This window comes from Ptiloglossa arizonensis, chromosome 14 (genome assembly GCF_051014685.1).
Source record: "Ptiloglossa arizonensis isolate GNS036 chromosome 14, iyPtiAriz1_principal, whole genome shotgun sequence".
Taxonomy (NCBI): domain Eukaryota; kingdom Metazoa; phylum Arthropoda; class Insecta; order Hymenoptera; family Colletidae; genus Ptiloglossa; species Ptiloglossa arizonensis.
In genome coordinates this window covers 780,367-796,865 of record NC_135061.1, presented here as the reverse complement: position 1 = coordinate 796,865, position 16,499 = coordinate 780,367, and the positions used below count along the sequence as shown (strand labels likewise).

Below are 16,499 nucleotides of genomic sequence, written 5' to 3'. Positions count from 1 at the left end.
AAATTGAACAAAATTGAAAGAAAATTAAAATTTACTCGTCGTGGAAATGTGAAAGTGGGATTATCGGATGAAAGATTGTCCACGTGAAATAATTCGTTGTAAAAAATCTTCGTAACCGTGCGTAATCTTTACTCGATGATTCCACGATATTCAAGTTGAACGAAATTGAAAGAAAATTAAAATTTACTCGTCGTGGAAATGTGAAAGTGGGATTATCGGATGAAAGATTGTCCACGTGAAATAATTCGTTGTAAAAAATCTTCGTAACCGTGCGTAATCTTTACTCGATGATTCCACGATATTCAAGTTGAACGAAATTGAAAGAAAATTAAAATTTACTCGTCGTGGAAATGTGAAAGTGGGATCATCGGATGAAAGATTGTTCGCGTGAAATAATTCGTTGTGAAAAATCTTCGAAACCGTGCGTAATCTTTACTCGATGATTCCACGATATTCAAATTGAACAAAATTGAAAGAAAATTAAAATTCACTCGTCGTGGAAATGTGAAAGTAGGATCACCAGATGAAAGATTGTCCACGTGAAATAATTCGTTGTGAAAAATCTTCGTAACTGTGCGTAATCTTTACTCAATGATTCCACGATATTTAAATTGAACAAAATTGAAAGAAAATTAAAATTCACTCGTCGTGGAAATGTGAAAGTAGGATCACCGGATGAAAGATTGTCCACGTGAAATAATTCGTTGTGAAAAATCTTCGTAACTGTGCGTAATCTTTACTCAATGATTCCACGATATTCAAATTGAACGAAATTTAAAGATCCTCGGGATACCCAGTGTTCTCGATCGTCTTTCACACGATCGAGCATCTAATGGATAAACGAGACGATAATAATTGCGAGCACTTCGAGTTCGTTCTGTTCCGCTTTGATGTCGAAAATTGGCTACTGACTTGTCGAAAGTTTGAGAAAAAAGATACGTAAACCGCGTGACTTGTTCGTCCAATCTTATTTTCGTCGTTAGTGGACCGATACGAATCGCCTCGTCATGGTCAACATGGTTTCACGATACGCGTAAAAGTACAATCTTTTTTGTACATTTTCCATTGTTTTACGTACGATATAAATTATGATGTTTTTCTATCGTACACCGTGTATCGATATCAAGTCACCAGCGAGCTGTAACAGCGCGATATTCAAACGACCTTGGGCATGAAAATTTATGGTGGCGGAACGAACCGAAGGTCATTCGAAGGTCGTGTTGTTACATTTCCTCAATTTTGCCTTAAATGAAAACTGTAACGATAAGTATAGAATTGTACTTGAGAAATTGAAACCGATTTTGAAAATTGACCAGGAAAAGTGATAAAAATATATTTTTCATCCACTGTGAATAAAAATAATACGGATGTAGAGATGCAGTTTATCCTGTGTAATATCTAATTTACAGTTAACCGCGATAAAAATGATTCTGTTACAATCGTTTGTAACGAAGAAACCGTTGCATCGAATTAATTCTACGTAGCATCTGCGTATACCATAAACGGAGTGTAATCTTTTAATTCGTGGTGCAATACAAAAATCGTGTTTCAGTAATTGGGTTATTAATCGAATTGCTTGCAGGAACAAGGCTATTAATTGCTGTTCAAAATTTACCGTGTCTTAACCAGCGCTCGAAAGTACTCAATGTTCGCGTCAAAATTTCCTGCTTCATCAGCGATATCGTGCGCTGTGATTTCATATTTATGAGGAAGTACAAAATGCTGTCTTCACTGTTTCACTTCCGTGTTTTACTCTTCGTTGATCACTGTTCGTTTTCGTTTCCCTGTTCTTTAATTTTCCAAAATAAATTATACTTTGTACAATGTACTGTAACCGATGATTGCAACGATCGAATTTCCAACGGAGTGAATCTCGTTTCGTCGAATCGAGTCGAATATTTAATTATTTCGGTAACGTTTTATTTTCAAGAACAAAAGTTCCATTACTGGAGCCTCGTCGACGATTTTGTAAACTTTGAATTTGATGGTTCTCGTCGACATCCTTGAGGTCGCTCTTTCTCTAGAATACACTGTTCAAATTAATTAGAAGATCGCCCACTTAAGTGACTTTATCGTTCGCCGAGATATCCAATACTTGAAAAGTTTCAACATACCTGCTAAATAAAATGGCTAATAATGAATAAAGTGCGCGTCGAAAGTTTAGATTGCAATAACCCGATAATTGGACGAAAAGACGCGACGATTTAATAAAAGCAACGCTTCGTCCTCGTATCTTTGGTTTAAACCCGAATGGATTAAAAAATAAACCTCGAGATTAATTTTCTTCTAATCTGTGTTTACATGTCCGCGTCATCGATAAAATTGGACACATGCCAACGATCAACAAGCTTCTTAAAATCTTCGTTAAAAACCTTCGATAAGAGCTAACGACCTTCGTAACGCTTTTCACCTTTTAATTACACTTACGAAAATTTCTTTTGAAAAATACCCATGACCTTACCAAGTCTGAAATAAAATGACTTCGAAGTCAGCTACTTCCGGACACTCTTTGATACCATCAATTTTTTGTTAACAACTTTTTTTTGCAACTTTGTACTCGGGTTATCCGTTTCTGGAGGATCACCCTGTACAATCTAAACATTTAATAACATTGTATCAAGTCGACAATATTTCTTTCGTAATTGTTCAGAATTATTTGAACAATAATAAGTATTATTGTATAGTATTCGTAACTTTGAAGTAAAACAATCAGCTACTTCCAGACACTCTTTGATACCATCAATTTTTGGTTAACAACTTTTTTTTGCAACTTTGTACTCGGGTTATCCGTTTCTGGAGGATCACTCTGTACAATCTAAACATTTAATAACATTGTATCAAGTCGACAATGTTTCTTTCGTAATTGTTCAGAAATGCGAACCTCCAAGTGATTTGCGCAGTGTATTATCAAGCACAGGTTTCTATCTATTTTTTTTATACTCTCGTCTGTTATTATCGACTATCAAATCGATTAATTGAATTTTATTGCCCCTGTGACCTATAACGGTACATCGAGTTATGAATATTTCCCTGTTTAAATTACCAGGTTACTCTCTTAATAGCGTTTCGTTCGAAGGTCGATGATTCTCTCGTGTCCCATTAATGACAGAAAATATGTACAATAAAACCTCGATAATTGCTGAAAACTGAACCGAAAGTGTCTCGATTTCTGCAATGATCGAGGTAATCGATTAAACGAGGAAAAACTTTACTCACACTGTACAATCCTTTCCGTCTGTGGTTACCGTGTTGTTACCTGTCACTCTACCTCCAACTTCGCTGGTTGCTAACCGACCATCTCCATATCCTCCACTTATCAACGTAATGCAACGAACAAGGTCCTCTTGCAATCACTGCGGTAACATTTGTCGAGATCGTGGCTGTTTTCATTCATTTTTCCCTGCTTATGCATTGTTGAGAAAATATAAGAACAATGTGAGCCATACAGGGTGACTCGCGTAATTTGATCGGGTCAAGTCTCTCTTACGGTTGACAATAGAAGAAAGTAGTGCAGGAACGAGTTAATCTGTTTAATAATATCCAACTTCCTTCGAATGTTACTTGTTCTTTCTTTTCGTTACACAAATCAATTCTCCACGTTACTGTATATTTAAGAGTATCGATTTTCTATTTTAAATCTAAATTTCTATTTTACCTAAATAGGCTACTGTTTAAATACAACTCCTTTTAATCTCGATTGAACAATGCTTTTATATTTCTTTTCTTTTATTCCTGAGCAAACTTTCTCAATTTTGAAATATCCAACATATCTACATACGGAATTGAACACTTTTTACAATCCTCGATAATCCTGTAAAATATTTACTCGAAGGGTGTTCCGGTTTACAAGAATTACAAGTTCGTTTTGTGTATCTGGTAATGATTTTATACATCTGATAATGACGGTTCTGCGTAATGCTTTTTCAGAAAAGATAAAACAGTATATAATAGGTCAGAAAAGAAAGAAACTAATTAAAACTTGTACGCATCGGTAATTTTCTTCTGAGAATCAACCTCGTTAATGCTAGATAGACATCTCGACTATTTCGATCGCATTATAGCAATCGTGCTACAGAGGATAGATGTAAAATTTACCGGAATTTCACGGGCTGTGTTAGTGTCCGTGGATGGTATACGATCGCTATAGGAAGTTCTGCTTCTCTTTATTTTTATATCTTTCAATTAATCGGTTTACCGCGTGTTTCTCACCTACGATTTTACTGCTGCTTCGAGTGCAATTTGGCACACTGTTGAAGCAATGTTAAACTGAATTTTTAATTATGCTCACAGTCCACAGTCGCTCGGTGCATTGTTACTCAATTTTGTCCGACCACGGCCCACTCTAAGTGACAAAGCACATAAGTGATGGGGCTCACTGAACCCTACCGTAACTCTTCCTTGCCAATGAAACATGAACTGAAAATTAAGTCGAATGAAAATTGTATTCACGGTGTATTGCTTTCCGGTCGCATCGGTGCGCGCATAAAATTCGTTCCAATCGCGAATTCAACGTTTATAGTTGACTATGATGTCTTTCAGACCACTTACGAGCCGAAGAAACCGTAGATCGTCGTGTAAATTTTCGAGAAAGTTAAGCGAGATTGTTGCCCGGTCACGTCGGTTCGGTGCAGTGCCCCCCCCCCCCCTCCCGCCCTCCCTCCCGAAGAAATACACGCGGTCCACGAACCGCACTTTGAGAAAGGCTAACTAATAGAGCACGTGGTCGTCCTTTCTCCTTACCAATATGGATATTTTAGAAATACTCCGACACAAACATACAAAATTAAAAGAGTTAAAAATCGTCTTTGTCTCACTTTTACTCAACCGTGCCCCAATTTCTATTTTAAGACGGAAGATTAAGATTCAACATTCGCTACGATGTAAAAGTGGAACAAATTAAGTACTATTTTGAAAAGGATGGACAGAGATATTTATTCCAATTCCCAGTGAATTTTTTGTTCTATTTTATATATTACTTGTCCGTTCTCGTTGGAACTTGTAACGTGAGAATTTGTTTCCATCTAAACTGTTCCAATGAAACCTACTTAAAAATATACCGTATACGATCGTTACGCGTTGCATTGATTTCGAGAAACTCTAAACGCTTGAGTACGTTCCATCATTTTGCTTCGAGGTGTAAATTATCGTGCTCGTATCGTCTGGAAATCGTTATCTCCATTCGGGTGTAATCGACGGGCTAATAATGAAAAAAAGGAGCACACAGGATATTCGGTATTATTGTTTGCTGAAATGTAAAATTGAAACGAATTAAGAACTATTTTGAAAAGGATGGACAGAGATATTTATTCCAATTCCCAGTGAATGTTTTGTTCTATTTTATATATTACTTGTCCGTTCTCGTTGGAACTTGTAAGGTGAGAATTTGTTTCGAAAAAGTTTCATCTAAACTGTTCCAATGGAACCTACTTAAAAATATACCGTATACGAACTTTACACGTTGCATTGATTTCGAGAAACTCTAAACGCTCGAATACGTCCCATAATGTTGCTTCGAGGTGTAAATCATCGTGCTCGTATCGTCTGGAAATCGTTATTTCCATCCAGGTGTAATCGACGGGCTAATAACGAAAAAATGGAGCACACAGGATATTCGGTATTAGAACGATGGCAGGTGAGAGGCCACGCGTCAACAGAAACGTTTCGCGAGTCTCGGCGAACGCAAGAAATCGCAGACAGAGTGAAAGGATTCCTCGAGTTTATATTTTTCCCGTGCAATCCTCGGGACGTGACGCATAAGCTGCCATTCGTCATTTCTGGTTTCACGTACGGTGCACCGCTGTGCATACGTCGGATTAACAGGTGCTTTAACCGACTTCCTTCTAAACGACACCGCGCAACGTCACGAAATATTCATTCGGGCGTTAAACCGTTTAACGTTAAACATCACCCGCGAAACAATCCGGGCACTGTTTATTTTCTAATTCTGGAATTCGAACGTGTAAGATTTAATTACTCAAAGGGAGACACCACTTTCGAATGGTTTTTTTTCCCCTTGAGTTTAAAGTTTCTTTGGATAAAAACGATCGTCTTTTCTTCAAACTTGGACCGTTTCTACAAATATTCAAATTTTCGAAAAATCCTACGCTACATTTTGGACAATAGTCTCTGGTTTACGATACGATAACGTTTTTCTATTTCGAACCGCCCAGTTCTCGTCAATCGCAGCGACCAACAAAAACGTTTCACCGGAATACCGAATAACTTCGTCAATTTTGTAGGATTTTTACTTTCGTAAAATTGTGGAACGAAGCTGAAAGTTGTATTCGTATTCTCCGAAGGAGACAATATTTTTCATTTGGTAATTACTTGGAGAAAAAATTCGCAAAGTTTAGCCATATTTTCGCGTCTCGGAGCGGTGTCCCCTGTTAACACACGGCGAGTCTACAATCGAATTAATTGTATATTCTTGACAATAGCTCGCGTCTGGCGCAATGTTGATCGCAGACAGATTTGAAATGTTAATTAGAAATATAATAATTGCGTTTGCCGCTTAATACCGGCAGAGTCGTCTTCCATATTCGATTTTCGCGGATATACGCGCCGTTAAGTTTCACCGGTTTGCGTAGCAGTATCTCGCTGAGCGTTTCGTTAGGGTGATGCACGTAATATTCGTATAATTTATCCGCGGATCGAGCCTTTTTAATCTTTGTGCGTAGCAGCGCGCCGTACATTGTTTCCTCGGAATGTTTTATTTTTCGCGATCCATTCGCCCTTGATGATTTCTCGTACAAAGTTCCTCGTTTCGATGTAAACGTAATATACATTACACGCATCGTAAAAGTGGTTGGATAATCCATCGAGTGCAACGAACCACAAACTGCTGGAATGAATGAGAGCATATCTGGTTGTCGGAACGTGTACAAATACCTTGGAACGAAAGAGACGAAACGTTACCACCGGCCAATTATTTCCATTAATGTTTAAATAATACCTGCTTGCCGCGGGAGGTCTGTTTCAATTAAAATAACATTAATTTTCGCTACTAATAAATTCGTCTTCTCGACGATAAGGATGCTCTTAGACGGCAAATTAAACTGAAGTCGATTTATACGTTTCAAGCCGGTCGAGGGCCCTTTCTAAAAATAGATTCTTTAATAAAAGAACGTATCAGAAGAGAACGTATTATTACGCGTCACTTTTCCACGTTTCTTTCCAATCTGTACATAACTGCGTAATTATTTCTCTTGACCTCCGTTAAGTTTGTCCATCAATGTTACCATTGCTTCAACGAAGCAATAAATTTGAGATAAAGTCTGCGCGGATAATTTTCGTTCAATTTAAGAAAAATTATGCTAGTAGATTTCAAACTCTGAACAACCGTGATTCGAAACTTTACCGTGTCTTGTCGCTACCGTTACGTGACCAATTCAAAGGTACTGTTTTTGTCTTACTTATTCTTATCAATTTTCTTTATCGTCCGTCCAAATATTTACTCTAGGAAATTTCGAAAAGTATTCTTCCTATCGACCGATTGAGCTGTGAAAAGTGGTCTGTAAAAAGGTATTCGTTGAAAATACTTTGGAACTTTGAAAAATTACAAATCAGGATTACTCTAGAAAATTTCGAAAAATAATCTTCCTATCGATTAAGTTGTGAAAAATGGCCTGTAAAAAGGTATTCGTTGAAAATTCTTTGGAACTCGAGAAAAATTCAAGATCTGGATTACTCTAGAAAATTTCGAAAAGTATTCCTCCTGTCGACCGATTGAATTGCGAAAAATGGTTCGTAAAAAGATATTCGTTGAAAATACTTCGAAAGTTTGAAAAGTAAAAGATCAGTAGGATCGAAGCTACGAGTAAAACTATTTCTCGGAGTAAATCTGATAGATCTTGCGCGTAAATGGGATTTACTGTTCCCGGCAGCGGCCGTAACGATAAAGTAAAATGCTCGAAGTTACGTGTAACAGACGAGGCGGAAGATTTAGCAGGGATCGCGCGCCATTGCACCGCGAAGAATATTTCGCCGCGGTGGAACTTTTCTGGCTTAACGGGTTCCCGGTTTTCACCTTCGACCTTCCAACGCCTTTTGCTTCTATCTCGCGACTCGTCGTTTAGACGCCACTGTTGAACTTGTCCCAAATTCCGTGGTGCCTACGAGTCACGATCCATGATCTCCGGGAAGCGTAATTAACTCCTGCCGATCCATTTCCGTGCGCGACCTTCTTCGTAGGATCGATCATCGCGGTAAGAAGCAAGTCGTTACATGGTTCAACAAGTCACTGGCCCCTAATGGAAGAAGAAGGCTGCCTGAAAGCCACTCTGGCACTTTAGATTTTCTTCACTGTGCCTGGTAACAACTATGGAAGATTCTAATTACTTCGAGCAGCTTCAACTACTTACACGGGTATTTAGATGTTTTTCGAATCTTGACGCGAGGTCTATTTCGATCGTTGCACAAAGGGATTCGTTGGATCGAACTTGGAACTATTTTGTATCAATATCTATCGTTGAACGTTGAAATTTTGTGTGAAACAATTTTTAATATATGGTCGATACGAATTTTATATTAGAACTCTTTTATACAATATTGTGCATCAATGTCTATCGCTGAACGTTGAAATTTGGTGTGAAACAATTTTTGATATTTATTCGATACGAATTTCATTTTAGAACACTTTTGTACAACATTGTGCATCGATATCTATCGCTGAACGTTGAAATTTGGTGTGAAACAATTTTTGATATTTATTCGATACGAATTTTATTTTAGAACACTTTTGTACAACATTGTGCATCGATATCTATCGCTGAACGTTGAAATTTAGTGTGAAACAATTTTTGATATTTATTCGATACGAATTTTATTTTAGAACACTTTTGTACAATATTGTGCATCGATATCTATCGCTGAACGTTGAAATTTGGTGTGAAACAATTTTTGATACTTGAATAGTTTAATTTACTCCTATAACTCTCAGAAGATAAACTAATCGATTCTATTTTCTGTTAATTTTTTAATTTTAGCCGAACCTTAAGAAATATTATAGTACTTAACGTCATCAATTATCTGGTTTCACGGAGTTTGGTTTCTGAACGGTTAATGTAGCATAATAAATACAATGATTAAAGAATTGGTGCGTAATGTACCGCAGCGAGCCGAGATGTTTCTCCCTACAAGGAATGCGAGTTCTGTTCGTCAGAACTTTTAAGGCTGCTTTCGTAACGCCTACGGCTGAACAAGATCTACTGAAAGTGTCATCCGGTGGATACACCACCTTGTTTCGCACATTGATCAAAATTAATGGAAGGGAAAAAAACCTAAAGGGTGTCCCAATCATCACCGGTTGATTTACTTGTCGAATAAAAGGTTAATTGTACGGGAAAAATCAAAGAGAAAACTCGTTCGTTTCAAAGAGGAAAATGTTTCGATTACAGGAACATTTTTATTACGATCGTATTTCAAGATTTCAAGGTCAACCACATTTTTTAAACAAGTCCATACATTTTACCTCGGAATGTTGTACCCCGATGCGAGCCTGAACAACGAGAATCATTTTTGCTCGAGAAAATCTATGTTACTGATAAACACACGTTTTCTACCGATTGTTTTCGATATCGAAGAAAAAGAAATACAAATATTGACCGCAGAGGAAGGTCGTCGAACACGTTAGGACAAAACATTGTATTTTTCAATAAAATGCAATTAAATACATACTGTCAGTATTCTAGAGACACGTGTTCAATATGACCTCAATACATGAGAAATACGAGCATTTTTACGTTCTACTTACTATATTTCTTCTCACTGTAACTGCGAACGTGGGTAAAATTACCCGAGAATGAAAATAAATTTTCAGTGTACAACAAATCTTTGTAATGCGTAAATATAGATCTTTTAACGTTGCAATTATTTTTTACGTTAGACAATTAACCATTTTTATATTATCGAAAGTTTGAAGGCTCGATGATCCTCTAGAACTAATGATATAAAATTAATGTTGAGAGCGAGAACTTATTGCAAAGAAATACTTAAAATTGCGACATTTGGCTGCATTCGTAATGCAAGAAAATTAGTGCAAGTGATCGAAAAACATCTCAGTATTAATCGTTGTTAAGATTGCTGGGGAAACTTGTCTGTCCCTTTTCGAAAGCGAGACAAGTTTTATTAAAAGAGTAAGACTCGAGTCGCTTGAACAACTGTTTCCAGAACTGTTAACGAGGCTCACAGGTCGGTTGCACTTTAATGCAGGAGCTCGAACGCGGTGCAAGGCCGAGTCGCTTAAAGTTTTAAAAATATTATCTGTGATAACAGTCAGGGCCACGTGGAAACTTTCGTTTACCTTAGTCATATTTGTTTGCGTCTCATTTGCACAGAAAATGGTAATAATGATTTACGTATTTTTCTTCTTGTAATTTGTATTCCCAATTATTGACGATGAAGACGTAAATGATAAAACAGAATCTTGTGTAAAATCACGAAAATCGCTACATTGCATAGACAATAAAAGTGTTTTCGTATTTATTAGGTTCGTTGAGCGATATTTCGATCGTTTATGTTTCTGAATATTATTTCGTCGAAATGAATAACAGTGGAAGGGAAATCGAAAGTTACGTGGCTAAGCTCTTCGAGAAACTGCTGGTCAGTGAATTTCCTTCAACGTGTAATGTTTTCCGATTAGTTTCCACTGTCTCGAGCCCTTCCGGCTGCGGAAATTACTCTTAGTAATGCAGAAAATATCTATCCGAGTTTAGGTAGCTCTCCGATGAAAAAGTTTTTTATTCGTCCGATTCTGATAGATTCTTACGATAAAATTTAATCCACTGCTCGTATCGATCGATCAATGTGCAGTACAAAGTATCAACGTATTCAAAAGTATGTTACAGTTGCATAAATTGTTTATTATAATTTCTAATATACACGTAACGTATTGCAAAAACATCAACCGAGACGAAACAAAAGAAGATTTCTTTCCTTTCGAAGAAGCACTGTTCTAGCAATTTCTGCGACTTACATTGCAACTGTTATGTAAGAATATACGTATCATTATCAATTCGCACAAAGACTGCTTTCTGGTACAGTACGTATTGTAGTTCTCTTATCGATCGAACATTGTGCATGGAAAATATTGCACTTCGAAAAATTTCACTGCACAACAATAGAAATTAGAAAAAAAGCTGTTGGACTCCCGTGACACGATATACCTATTGACAAGTAACATTATGAATCGAAAGTTCGAGACATTTTATAGAAATCCATGGAATACAAACTTTGTTAGTGTTTGTGTATGCAGAAATATTCCCAATTCATAAATTTGTGCATTCTGTGGCCAGTGAAAGGAAAAAACAGCTGTGTACAAATTGGAGACGCTGTTTAGAGTTTACTTGTAACGTATAATTCGACGAAAGAAAAGGAATTGTTTCTCTTTGGTACGATATACTTGATTTTCTTTGTGTGCTTCGATTATAAAATACTAAGTAAACGATCCGAAATATTGGGTTAGATCTTGATTACTCAAATAATCAAATCACAATCAAATCTCGAGTCGGATCCTTGAATTCTACTCCAAATATTTATCAAAGATTTTTTTAGACTGCGTAAAAATTCTATTAAATTACATATTCTCCATTTCGGAAAACGTAATGACTTTCCAAACAACTCGATATATACACGTAAACCGTCGAGTAGGATCGAGTCGAATTCTTGAATTCTACTCCTAATATTTATCAAAAATTTGTTTAGACTGCGCAAACATTCTATTAAATTACATATTCTCCATTTCGGAAAACGTAATGACTTTCCAAACAACTCGATATATACACGTAAACCGTCGAGTAGGATCGAGTCGAATTCTTGAATTCTACTCCTAATATTTATCAAAGATTTTTTTAGACTGCGCAAACATTCTATTAAATTACATATTCTCCATTTCGGAAAACGTAATGACTTTCCAAACAACTCGATATATACACATAAACCGTCGAGTAGGATCGAGTCGAATTCTTGAATTCTACTCCTAATATTTATCAAAAATCTTTTTAGACTGCGCAAACATTCTATTAAATTACATATTCTCCATTTCGGAAAACGTAACGACTTTCCAAACAACTCAATATATACACGTAAACCGTTGAGTAGGATCGAGTCGAATTCTTGAATTCTACTCCTAATATTTATCAAAAATTTTTTTTAGTAAACATTCTATTAAATTATATATTCTCCATTTTGGAAACAACTCAATATATACAGAACTTTCCAAACAACTCGATATATACACGTAAACCGTCGAGTAGGATCGAGTGGAATATTATTCGTGTTTCTCGTATTCGTGTGCCAGGTTTTCTGTGCAACGGTGTCCAAAGAACGTAACATTTTTCCGCGACACAAAAGCGAATCGATTAGCGAGGGGAACAGCAGCGGGAGGAACAATGTAGGAATGCGATCAAATGCGCACCCTTATCAAGAGGTTCTCTCCTCATTTCGCGACGAGGTATTTCGAGAGATGACCTTAGGAAAAAATCGATGCCAGTCGCCGTATCGCACTTTTGTAGGACACGAAACCAGCGAGTGAATGATTCGGTACGTAGAAAATGCCCTTTCGAATATTTAAACCTCCTGCGTTCTGCGCCTTTTTTTTCGAATACGACACGTTCGTTAAAAAAATCAGAATCTCGCTTTTGATTTCCACAATGAACGAACGGATACGTTAAACATGCGGAAAATACAATACGGATTCACGTTGTTTACCCAAGCATATGAAACGAATACAAATTTACTTTCGCTATGAATTTCACATAATTTTCGTATTTGAAATTCGCCCGGTGGAGTGTGCACAGTACGCGGTTTTAAAGAATACAGTTTCGATCGAACCGCACACCAATGGATACGTTGAACACGCAGGGAATACATCCATATTGTTTACTCGAGCATACGAAACGAATACAAATTTACTTTCGCTATAAATTTCACATAATTTTCGTATTTGAAATTCGCCCGGTGGAGTGTGCACAGAGACGCGGTTTTGAAGAATGTTAGTTTCGATCGCTCCAGAAAACTTTCCAGTGGTACACGTTCGCGAGATGTCCTGTGTGGTTACAGGAACCGAATGTCTGAATCTTGGTAAATAAATAGTTTTCGTTCGAAAGGAGGAAAGTTTCTGATCCTCCTCCAGGAAGCTGTATTCAATTTAAACTTCTCGAGTATCGGATCGTATTGTGTACTACTGGCCATTTTTTGAGTCGCGATGTTTGATTTCCTTTCTTCGTAAGTAGGCTAGGTACTATTTAGTCTACAATAAGCTCACATCGAATCAGTTCAAATACTTTTTTCCTTTAATATTCATTGCTCTTCTATAGAGAAGGAAAAGAAAGGTCGAAGAACTACTTATAGTAAATTTATCGTTACTTATTAAAATAGTTTTCTTCGAGTTCCACCGAAGTAAAAATATAAATTTGTCTCGAGTGAAATAGTCAAGGACAATAAGTATTGGTCAAAGTGGATATTTTAATTATGGAATTGATAAATTTGAATTTGGAAGTTTGTAACTTTCATCTGGACAGAGAAGGATTTATGATTTCTCAAAACTGGAGATGCAAATTGTACTTCCACTTAGAATTTACACGATATCGGCTCCCAAGTCGCGTTACAATAAATGCATAACCATGATTATTGTTCATTATAAAATAGGTGAGAGTTTGCGGTGTTCTGCATCGAATAGATTTCTACATCTAAAGTAAAAATGCAATCGGATCGTACATGCGTACACTAAGTGAGAAAGTATCGATATCGGAACGTACTCGTTGGGGATGTATTATCGTCTTCAAAAGTTTAAATTACTTTCCACGTTAGGAATATTGGATAACCATCGATTGGATAGTCTGTACAACCGTACATTTAACGAAAGTAAATTCTTATTGCAACACAAGGTTAAGAATCACCAACGCCGTTGAAACAAACGGATCTCGTTTAAACGACAAAACCATAAATACGATACGATGCAACGAGTTGGTCATTAATCGCTCTTAATCCCTCTGTTGCAATTATTTCAGCGTTAAGAAGCATACGTGACGAATTAAGGTCCGTTAAATCGATCCCGCCGACCGAAATTACAATTCGAAACGCGATACAAGGTCCTGAGTCATTCGATGACTACTAACGTGGAACAGAAGATATCGACACGCGTAGCGTGCATAATAATGAGTAATCGAAAGACATACGTGTGTACAGATAGGTCGTCCGTCTGTCGGTTAAAGATAATTCACCACATGCGTAGTCAGCGTAGGCTCTCTCGAAAGTGAACACGTCGCGCGACCCCCTTTAAATCGTAGAACTTTCGTCCGAATAATTTCTCCTTGCGTATTGAAAAGTTTTCACGAGTTCTCACTCGCGTTCACTCTCACGATCGTCGCGTTGAATCAATGATACGCGCCATTTTCGACCGGTATTTGCGTCTAATACGACACACTTCGTACGTCAGGAATGATAATACCAGCTTTGCATGCTATGTGCAGCTACTGAATAAACCAACGATCTACCGAGAATTTACAGACCAACGGTAGGTCTAGGCGGTTAACATTGCTCCTACGATAAGTATGCACATTTATTTTTACTCGGTAAAAGGTAATCTACTGTTTGGGACGAATTTCGGGAAGTTGTCCTCTCGATGTGTCTTGTGTCTCGTGTTTGGTAAATATTTGAAGTGGAATTCAAGGATTCGACTCGAGTAACGTATCGAATTGTTCGTAAAGTGATTTCGTTTTCCAAAATGGAGAATATATAATTTAATAAAATGTTTATACACTATAAAAGAATCTTTGATAAATATTTGGAGTGGAATTCAAGGATTCGACTGGAGTAACGTATCGTATTGTTCGTAAAGTGATTTCGTTTTCCAAAATGGAAAGTATATAATTTAATAGAATGTTTATACACTCTGAAAGAATCTTTGATAAATATTTGGAGTGGAATTTAAGAATTCGACTCGAATAACGTATCGGATTGTTTCTAAAGTCTTTTCGTTTTCCAAAATGGAGAATATATAATTTAGTAAAATGTTTATACACTCGAAAAAAATCGTATTTCATTTTCACCAAAGAAAAACGAAACGTTTAGAAAGTAATTTCGTTTTCCAAAATGGAGAATAAATAATTTAATAAAATGTTTATACATTCTAAAAAAATCGTGTTTCATTTTCACCGAAAAAGACGAAACAACTTTCCGAACAAACCAATACAATAACTTTTACTCGTAGACTTCTTTTTCCGAGCATTGATCTCTTTGTATCGTTCGACAGAATAATAAACAGGATGTGAAAAGAACAAGTGAGACAAAGCAACAACGAATGAGTCCGAGACGAGTCATCGATTACTTAAAATTAAAATCGTCGATTGTACGAGGGCGATCCGATAATTACTTACCTTCACCACCCGATGGTCACCACGATCGCAAGAAAAATTTACTACCTTGTAGTAAAGTCTTGTAGACAGCTACTGTCCAAATTTCAGCCGAGTCGGACTCGTAGTTTTGTTTTGACCGCGTGTGGAACCGGGCGTGTCCACGTATTTTAGAAAAATGGGAAAAGAGCAATATCGGTCGGTGATTCGATTCTTGTTTTTCGAAGAGAAATCGCGCAGCGAAATCAACGAGCGATTGGATGCTGTGTACGGTGACTCTTCTCCTTCGATGTCGACCGTCAAAAATTGGTTCAACGAGTTTTAACGTGGTCGCGCGTCGGTTTTCGATGAGCCACGTCCAGGTGGCCCGAAAACGGCTACCACGGAGGATAACGTGAACAAAATTCACGATCTCGTATCGGCAGACCGCCGATCGAAGGTGCGCGAGATAGCTGAGACAGTAGGCATCTGAAAAGACCACGTGGGTCGTATCCTGTACGAAATATCGGGCATGAGAAAGCTATCGGCGCGATGGGTGTCGCGTTTGCTTACTCCGGACAACACGCGCAACCGTGAGACCACTTCGGAGCAGTGTTTGATGCCGTTTAGGGGCTATCCGAAGGAGTTTCAGCGTCGTTTCGTGACCGTCGATGAAACATGGATCCACTGGTACACACCAGAGATCAAGGAACAGTCGAAACGGTGAACTTCACCCGGCGAACGTGCTCCGAAGAAGGCGAAGTCTGTCCTATCGGCCGGAAAGCTGATGGCCACCGTTTTTTGGGATTCAAAAGGTGCGATCTACGTCGACTACCTGGACAAGGGCGCAACGGTCACAGGGCTCTACTATGCCGGTTTATTGGGCCGATTCGACGCCGAATTGCAGGAAAAACGGCTCCACTTGGCGAAGAAAAAAGTGCTCTTCCACTATGACAACGCACCGACTCACAACTCCGCCGTCGCCTAGGCCAAATTGGCCGAATTAGGCTACGAACTGCTGCCCTATCCACCGTATTCTCCAGATTTGGCCCCGTGCGACTTCTTTTTGTTTGCAAACTTGAAAAAGTCACTCGCCGGGCAGAAATTTGAGTCGAACGAGGAGGTTATCGCCGCCACGGAGGCCTACTTTGCAGACCTCCAGGAAACGAA

The 16,499-nt window shown here is 37.8% G+C and overlaps 1 protein-coding gene and 2 long non-coding RNA genes across 4 annotated transcripts in view; 2 read left to right on the top strand and 1 right to left on the bottom strand.

Moving 5' to 3' along the window:
* The window catches only part of LOC143154357 (uncharacterized), a 27,608-nt gene extending 13,220 nt beyond the window's left edge, over nt 1-14,388 (bottom strand). The window contains exon 1 of the long non-coding RNA XR_012994050.1: nt 14,175-14,388. This is a non-coding gene — a long non-coding RNA (uncharacterized LOC143154357). The remainder of the gene's footprint in view (nt 1-14,174) is intronic.
* The window catches only part of Synd (protein kinase C and casein kinase substrate in neurons protein Synd), a 97,965-nt gene that overhangs the window by 14,513 nt on the left and 66,953 nt on the right, over nt 1-16,499 (top strand). The window lies entirely within an intron of this gene.
* On the top strand, nt 14,251-16,499 carry LOC143154358 (uncharacterized). Of its 2 annotated transcripts, none has more exons than XR_012994051.1 (2): nt 14,251-14,512; nt 15,251-16,499. It is a non-coding gene; the product is annotated as an uncharacterized LOC143154358 (long non-coding RNA). Both variants share the same exon structure in this region.